The sequence below is a fragment of the Brienomyrus brachyistius genome, unplaced genomic scaffold (genome assembly GCF_023856365.1).
Source record: "Brienomyrus brachyistius isolate T26 unplaced genomic scaffold, BBRACH_0.4 scaffold87, whole genome shotgun sequence".
NCBI classification, from domain to species: domain Eukaryota; kingdom Metazoa; phylum Chordata; class Actinopteri; order Osteoglossiformes; family Mormyridae; genus Brienomyrus; species Brienomyrus brachyistius.
In genome coordinates, this window is record NW_026042362.1 from 616,501 (window position 1) to 625,367 (window position 8,867).

Here is an 8,867-nt window from a genome sequence, read left to right on the forward strand (position 1 = left end):
TGAAATTTTGGGTCTAAATATTGTAGTTAGATCCAAGTTAACTATTGACTTGGACTCGTACATTTCCGTTAGCACGTTGCGGAACGAAGCGGGAAAGAAAAATTAACAAGGCTAGTTTCCAAAATTTTTTCTCTCTATCCAAGAATTCCAAAACTTATTCAGGGCCTGGAAATTTTTTTCAAAATTCCAAAACTTTTCCAGGTTTTCCATGACTGCGGGTAGCCTGATTAACAGAAATCAAGCTAATACATTAACTAAAATCTGAGAAAAGACAATTTCAGGACTTCCCAAGCCAAACATTTAATTTTACCTTTGGATGCTGATACTTTTGATAACTATGGAATGACTTGCCTTTTATTTTGGAGTTTTAAGGATTGTGTTAAACTCCTTAATTAATCAAGGTGAGCAAATAATATAAAAGTATATATGACTAAGCAAAATAAATTTAAGTTAAACGTACCAATAGCATGTGCGGTTTGTAGAAAGGAGCCACAAAATGTTGGGATATTCTGCAAACATGATCTGATAAAACAGAGTGAAAGCTGCTTTAACTCACAAAGTCTACTTTGGCTGTATAAAATAATGTTTTAAATATCAAAACTTTGCTTTTAATCGGGAAAACTGCATTGTTCAAGAAAAATCTATGCAGAGTAATCAATCATTGGCTGCTGTTTTATGATTAACCTGACTAGCAATTCTAGCTTACACTACGACAGTTAGTCATACGCATCACCTTTACCATTTACCACACAGCTTCTGTTTTAAGTCAGTATAAGAGAACCTTTGACCTGTAAATTATCTCCAGTGGTTCCTTCGAAGAGTACGGCGTAAAAAAGCGTCCTCCGCAAACACTTCTGTTGTCTTTTGGCTCCATTTGGTTGTGTTGTGGCTACTTGCAGCGCGTTTTAAAAGTTGCATGTTTTCTGTATTTGCAGCACGTTGTAGAAGTTGCATGTGTTTTTTGTATTTGCAGCTCCAAATGGCCAAATGGCCAGGCAGTGCAAAAGGGATGGGCTAAAGGTATGAACGCTAGAAAAAATGCTAGCTAGTAATAAACAGCAGAATTTGTAATAAACAAGCAAAATGTTTACACACAATCTGGGTCCCAGCATTCACTTCACCTGAATCCTAATCAATAATGAAGACAATGGGCCAGCCAGTACTAAAGGGATGAAACTTTATCAAAAGACATGAACCTTGTGAAATAACAAAATTTAAAAAACAAAAAAAGAATTACAGAACTTTAGAAAACACACAATTGCGGGTAAAACGGGAACTCAGAACACAAGTATGGTTACATAAAAGTGGGAAATTGGAGTGATGAGATGATAACTGCTGGTAAAACGGGAAAAGAGGAACACACGGGAACACAGAACACAAACAAGTGCGGCAAACAACTACACTATACACTATAAATAATAAAGAACTAAACTATTTACAGTTATATTTACAGTTTATATTTAGCATTTTTTACAGACAATGTCATAATGCTCCTTGCACACTTGTGCCCCACACTTGCAACACTGCGCGTTCGCTTTACGGTCAGTAGAATAATGGCACAGGCTGCACCCTCTTCCTTTTGGATTTCTCTTCCGGGGGAGGTGGGACTGCACTGGGTTGGGATTGGGTGCACTGGACGTCTGAGGGGTGGGCCTGGCTGATCTGGGCGTCCCTGATTGCTCTCACCGTTGCAGCAGCATGGGACCCTCGAGGAAGATGCATTTGTTGCGGAACAGTGGGACCGATTAGGGCTTCGCCCAGCTCCTGCAGGAACAGCCTGTGTCTCTGTTTCAGTCGTGCCTTCCATCCGGGATTGAGCTCCTTCCACACGATGTAGCCATCGTGTGCCGAAATGTCCAGAATGTTATAAAATAATGCAAGGGGCCAGCGAGCGGTTTCCCTTTTGCATGAATAATTGGAAATTAGCTGATCCATGGTGTCAACCCCCCCCCCCCCTCTTAGTTTTGTTATAATCAATTATGATTTCCAGCTTTCTGTCTTGCCGTTGGGTGATGTTTGGCTTATTGTGGAACGTGCTCATTAGAAGCATGTTTTTGTTGTTTTTGGGGATGTAAGTCACGAGTGTCGTATTGTGGGAAAATGCAAATTTGGAGGAGTGTAGCCGCCTGCCCCTAGTTGTTAGCAGAGCAGGCGGCAGCTCTGGACGATTTCGGCGCACAGTGCCTACCATCGTAAGGTGACGCTGGAGGAGCTCCTGTCCCAGATTGAAGGAGGTAAAGAAATTATCAAAAGTAATGTTGTGCCCCCTCAGCCCCTCAGACAGTTCCAGCACCACATTTTTCGCCACGTCGACTTCCCGTGCCTCCCCCGGAGGCTTCCACGTGTACAACTTCACTCGCCGGCAGTAGCTCGTCCTGGCGTCGCACAGCACCCAGAGTTTCAGTCCGTACCTCCCGGGCTTGCGAGGCATATATTGCCTGAAGGAGCAGCGTCCTGCAAGAACGCATCTAGGGAATACCAATTTGATGTCATATGAAGTAATCGGATACAACGTATACATTTTTAGTAACCCATTACAATCTAATTCCTAAGTAATTTAGTAACTACTCGGGTACAAATCATGAACAAGGTAACTGGTCAAAATAAATGATACATTACGATTCATTGCTAATGAACATGAGATCTATATTTGAACTAAAAACTTGTAACAATGTATATAACTGTAGAGCAGTAAAAACGCATTTTACGTACCTTTGAATGGTACCTGGCGCTCGTCCATTGTCAAGTCGTGGCCGAGATTATACATGACAGGGAGATTTGCTGACCACAGGTCCCAGATGTCTCTGATGGGTGCAAGCCTGTCCGTCGTCCGTCTTGCTTGCCGTGATCTTTTGTCGTCAAATCTGAGGGCCGATGTCAGCTGCCCGAACCGCACCCTGTTCATGACCGCTGGGAAGATTGGTCTCCCAACGTTCAAGTCCCAAAGGCTAGCGATTGACTCTCCTTTTCATTTGAAGACGCCTGCGAGAATGCAGACGCCGAGGAAGGCATAAAATTCTATGGAGGTCAGCTCCACCCAGCTGCTGGAAAACTGCTTTCTCCCTTCTAAGTTTGTCATAGTGACAATGATTCTTTCTACTCGTCTTGGCATGAATGCCTTGAAGGCAGAAAGAATGTCCCCTGCACAGCCTCGTTGGTCCTGGAGGTGTCCTCAGGATATGTCGTGCTGGCAGTCTGCCTCCTGCACGATCTTCTGCTTTGCTTGTCCAGGAAATGTCGCTATTGCGGGACGCAAAGATCTCGTCCTGGACGCACACCTCATGTGTTATACTGCTGGGCTGTGTACTGTCCTCCTCCGAGCTGCTGGTTTCAAGACCTGTAAAAAAATCGACGACTTCTTGAGCACTGTATCCTGCCATGTTTGAACTCCAAGTAACCCTCTCCTCAGGGTTCGCTCCAGCATAAACACGCTTCTTTGTTTTTCAAATGGAACAAACAATTGCCCAAATGTCGGGAAAGCCCATTGAAATGAATGGGAAGCGGGAGGCATAAGGCACTTTGAGGGGCTTGCGCAGTTATAGCGTTGCCACTTGAACATGTTTGCTCTAAAGAGATCCAAATTCATAAAAAAGCACAAGTCGTTACATTTTAAATATTTACAATTTTTTTACATTGCCTGAAAAAAAAAATTGTAATTACCGCTAGGTGTCGCACTGACTTTCCATGGTCTCTGTCGACATCCAGTGGTCAAAAAAATGCATTACATTACACATAATGGATGACATTTTGCAGTGAAGACGACAATGTTTGTATTCGCAAATTAAAAAAAATATATATTAATAAAACTATTAAAATTGGGTTCTCAGGACTCAGATTGTCTACGAGTTGCACAGATATTTGAGTTGAACATAAGGGTTCTAGCAATATCAGCTACACAGATACACAGCCACGGTCAGAAGCCACAAGTAAATCATTCATTACTTTGACTAGAGCAGTTTCTGTGCTATGGTTTGGTCTAAAGCCAGACTGATATAATTCATTGGCATTAGTTTTTTGTAGGAAAGAGGACAACTGACGAACTACCACCTTTTCCATGATCTTTGAAATGAACACTAGGTTCAAGATTTGGTTTCTTTAGGACGGGTCTGATGACAGCCATTTTAAAAGGTTTTGGAACATATCCAAGCCTAAGAGAAGAGTTTAACACATTTAACAGGGTGGTGCTGATCTGCGGTGCAATTTCCTTGAAGAATTTTGTAGGAATTGAGTCTACAAGGCTACAGATAACAGCTTCAGGTCTGACCTCAAGTCTTTGGTTTTGTGAACAATTTATGATGTCAACACTAAACAACTATTTACATGCAATGAACAGTCAACTGAGAGCAGACATGTGCAAAGAGCAGTGATTTCTGCATGTGAAAAGCTAAAGTTACAGAGTGTAAGGGCTTGTGCTATGCATGTGGACATACCGCATATAAAGCATGAATCTTTGCGCTCTATAGCTTCTCTGCCCCTGCACGTCATCTTTTCAAACATGGCTCTTGCTCCATGTGTGTTTGAGAGAGAGACAACAGGTTCTTCTCTGTTCATAAAAATATAAACAGCCAAATTCTGAACAAACTTACCTGGCTCAGTTTGTCCAGGATGGGCCTCAGCTTGGTCCCCATGACACCTCCCTTGGCCTTCATCAGGGCAGTAAGTTTTGGTGTGTAGTGCTCAAGTTTAAACATGAACCTCTGCTCCAGGGAAACTGTTGTTATTCTTCTAAATTCCTCCTTGACCTGAATTGACAAAAGATTCAAAAGTACAAAATTAAGAACCAGGTCAAATACACACTCATCACTTTCTCTCTCACACACACATTAGGAACCAGGCCAAATAGTCTGATGCGAAGTAAAGGAAGGGTAAATTCTACATAAAGGTGCACATATGATGCTCAGCTTAAAAAGAGTAATTTGGTCTACAGTTGTAACTGGGAAACAAGTACATTTCCAGTATATATTATATAACGGTAGTTCATAATATCCATCTATCCATTTTCCAAACCACTTATCCTACTGGGTCGCGGGGGGTCCGGAGCCTATCCTGGAAGCAATGGGCACAAGGCAGAGAACAACCCAGGATGAGGGGCCAGCCCATCGCAGGGCACACTCACACACCATTCACGCACACATGCGAGCAATTTTAGCAACTCCAATTAGCATGTTTTTGGACTATGGGGGGAAACCGGAGTACCCAGAGGAAACCCCACGACGACATGGGAAGAACATGCAAACTCCACACACATGTAACCCAGGCGGAGACTCGAACCCGGGTCCCAGAGGTGTAAGGCAACAGAGCTAACCACTGCACCACCATGCCACCCCTAGTTCATAATATATCATTCTAAAATTGTTACTGGCCTACACAACTTTAAGGATTTAAAAATGTATTTACCTCAGCTTCACAAAAAAAGCAGGCCATCTCTCTTTGCAGTCATCGGCTCCTGGACTGCCACTCACAACCTCTAGCCTTCGATAGGAGAATGTTTGGCCATTTTTTGTTGAATCACCCTACGGTTGTTCTTCTTTACCTCGTTAAGAAGCTCCTGTCTCTCCATTTCCAGTGTGTCATTAGTTTCACCACTTGGATGTGGTGGAAGATCGTTAACCCTGCGAAAGTTGAATATACATTAGTACTGTAGTCACAATCTTTAAAAACACAATGAACAGTTTCATACTTTCAGATAAGCTCCAAGATGTTCAAAATATTGCGCCTCTGTGTGAAAACTACACGAATTACATACATGACATGAAAAGGAAACAATCTGCCCTGTCTGTTCAGTCTGCGTATGATCTCTAGACAAATGGGTGCAAAGTGCACCCCAACTTTTAAATGAACAAGGACAGTCTGTGTACAAACAGGGTAGTGCCCGCCCTGACCAGCATGTAAATGTTCCAATGTATAATGCCTTAATAGCTCTAAACACTTTGATGTCCTAAAATTGCAGTTTTTGCATGGCCATATCCTTTTAATATGAGGTCTACTGCTTTTCCCTGATGACACGTGTCTAGAAACCTGTCCTCTCTAGACCTCAACTGTCCTATCCAATGAGTAGGGCCACCATGTAAATGAAAAACAATTTGTGATATTAAAACCACAAAACATTTAACCACAATTATATGCTATGTTATGCAGTTAAGAATAAGGAAACACATAAGCGATACAATATTCTGCAAATCTACATACAGATTCATACGTACCTAAATGAAGCTAATGTTGAACGTTGGACAAATCAAATTACACACCACTGGCTTATCCTGCAGCCTATCCTGGCTTGACACAATAACAACCCGCTGCTGTGCTGTTCTGGTTCCTGTTGATAAAACCATATGCTTTATTTTAATAACATTTATTTAAAAAAAAAAACACTTATTGAGTAATAAAAGTGACTGATTTGACTTGCATTAGGGGCTTTCCATTTGGTTGACTGCTCAATTAAGTTAAATGTAATATCAAAAGCAGCAAAATAAAGTAAATACTGAGTAGAAAATTGTATACTGTAAATAGTTGTGCTTTAGGTGGCATATTAGGTTAGCAAAATTAATTTTACTTAGACATTTCATTTAAACCCATCAATAGTTGTTTTATACTGCTGTAGGAACATGGTGGACTTTGTATAACAGGACTCGCTCGTTATGAGGATATGAAAGGCTTATTCTAAACTTAAAAAAGACACACGATTCTTAATTCCAGGTTATTGTACAGTACGGTATATTCTAATTATGAAATTTAGATTCGTTTTCTGATAAATCCCCTTAAATCCCACACGCTGGATATTTAAAGAAAATTATTTTCATGACGCCATTCATAACGGCAGGATGGACTGCACTGCTATCTTTACAGTACGACGTGGTTTTAAAACGTTGACTTTATGCATAGGTTATGTCCAACTGTTAGACCTACTCGCTGCACCGATTGGTTTTAACAAAAGCATGAACGGTCGCACTGTGTTTAATAGTCGGCATACACCAGCCTAGCAATTACAGTATGTTTAGCAGCACATATTAAAATCATCACGAGCTAAATTACCGGACTATAAAAATGCACACGGGCACAATTATTATTCTAAAATAAACGGTAATAACTTAAGCAGGGGACAGTCCAGGCACGCTGCTTCTTCCAACAGGTTCGAACGCCAAACTTCAGATTTGTGATGAAAACGCGGGTATCTAAAACGCATACAGTGTATGAATCCACGCATGCGTATTTGGATGTCAAAAGTGCGCATATGCCAATTCAAATGCGGTATTAATTTTTAAATTACAATTTACTTAGTATTTCTGTGTTTATTTACAGTGACAATTAAATAATTAAACAGTACGAAACAATATATAGTAAAGCTTATTATTTGCATACAGTTCACTCACTAAGTGAATAAAATGTGTAAATATTCAAAATTTTACTTCAGAAATTCTAGATCCCACTGAATCTTAATTTTACAATGTAGAAGTTAAACAGTTAATTTAATAAATTTTACTACACCACAAAGTTCTTTTTTTCAGTGTGTGTTATCCTAGCCAAATAGGAATTTAGGATTGGTTTTGTTCATGTCTATTAATCTGGAGAGATACACAGACCTAGCAGTCACTAGTGCTTGTCTGTACTTAGAGAGGCTCTTTCCAGGCAGATCTGAAAACTTCTAGTTCAGTTGAGCCCCATTTGCGCTCTAGCTTGCGTGATGCCTGTTTGAGTTACGCGTATGATCAGAGCACCAGGGGGCAGGTTTCTTATCTCTATGCTTTATCTTCTTAAGTGGAGCTACAAGATCTAGGTGCTGCGAAGCGATTTCTCCATGTGCACAGTTACCTATTCAAGTTCATTTACACACGATGCTTCAGATGTAAGTCTGAAGGACTGTGGAAGTTGTTCCATAAATGTTGTTGTAGTTAGTGCGGTAATAGAACGTCTGATTCTATACTTTGGAGTGGTGGTCAACGGAAGGCTATACTGGATTTCAAATGTTTACAAGTAATGATCTGAAAGCAGAGGATTCTGAGGTATAATAGATATATGTTCCACCAGGACCCCATGGCTAAGAATCAAATCCAGGGTGTGGTTACAGGCATGAGTAGGCCGACTACATTCTGACAAACACCTACAGAGTCTAGGATAGCAGAAAACGCTGTTTTTAAAGGATCATTATCCTTCTCCATATGAATGTTAAAATCACCCACAATAACGGCTTTGTCAGTACTGACCACCAGGTTTGTTAAAAAATCAACAAATTCCTTAAGAAAATCACTGTACGGCCCAGGCGGTCTATACACAATAACCATGGTGATTTGGGGTGAAGAACTACAAAGAGATGAGCCAGCAAGGCTAAGAACAAGAGTTTCAAATGTGCTGAAACTCACACCACGTTTCTCAGACACTCCTAAGTTGGACTGAAAAATTGCAGCAACACCACCACCTTTGCGATTTGGTCGAGGGTTATGCTTATAACTGTATTCCGCTGGAGTAGATTCATTTAGTGCCATGAATTCATCCGGTTTAAGCCAGGTCTCAGTAAGGCATTGGGCACCAAGACTAAAATCAGTAATTATTTTATTTATTAATAGTGCTTTAGGAGCCAGTTGCCATGCCTAGCTCGTACGATCCTCGTGTGTGCCACGCCCCCTGATTATCCACGTGTGCCACGCCCCCTGATTATCCACGTGTGCTTCCCTGATCTTGCCCAGCTGTGTCTGATTATTTTCACCCAGTCCTGTCTATTTCAGTCCGTTTCTTGCCTTAGTTCTTGGTCCGTCATTGATGTTCGTCGATTTTCTGTTCTGCTCGTAGCCTAATTCCCCGAATAAACCCTGTTTACCCCGACTTACGGCTACCTGCTTCCTCCTTGCCTGTCTGCCTGTCCGTGCGATCAC

The 8,867-nt window shown here is 41.3% G+C and overlaps 1 long non-coding RNA gene across 1 annotated transcript; it reads right to left on the reverse strand.

Annotated features, from left to right (window-relative positions):
- Nucleotides 1-1,178: 1,178 nt before the first annotated feature.
- Nucleotides 1,179-6,318, reverse strand: LOC125727137 (uncharacterized). Its single transcript, XR_007388559.1, has 5 exons — nucleotides 6,204-6,318; nucleotides 5,398-5,612; nucleotides 4,587-4,742; nucleotides 2,713-3,337; nucleotides 1,179-2,468 (listed from the first exon to the last, which is right to left on the reverse strand). It is a non-coding gene; the product is annotated as an uncharacterized LOC125727137 (long non-coding RNA).
- Nucleotides 6,319-8,867: the final 2,549 nt, after the last annotated feature.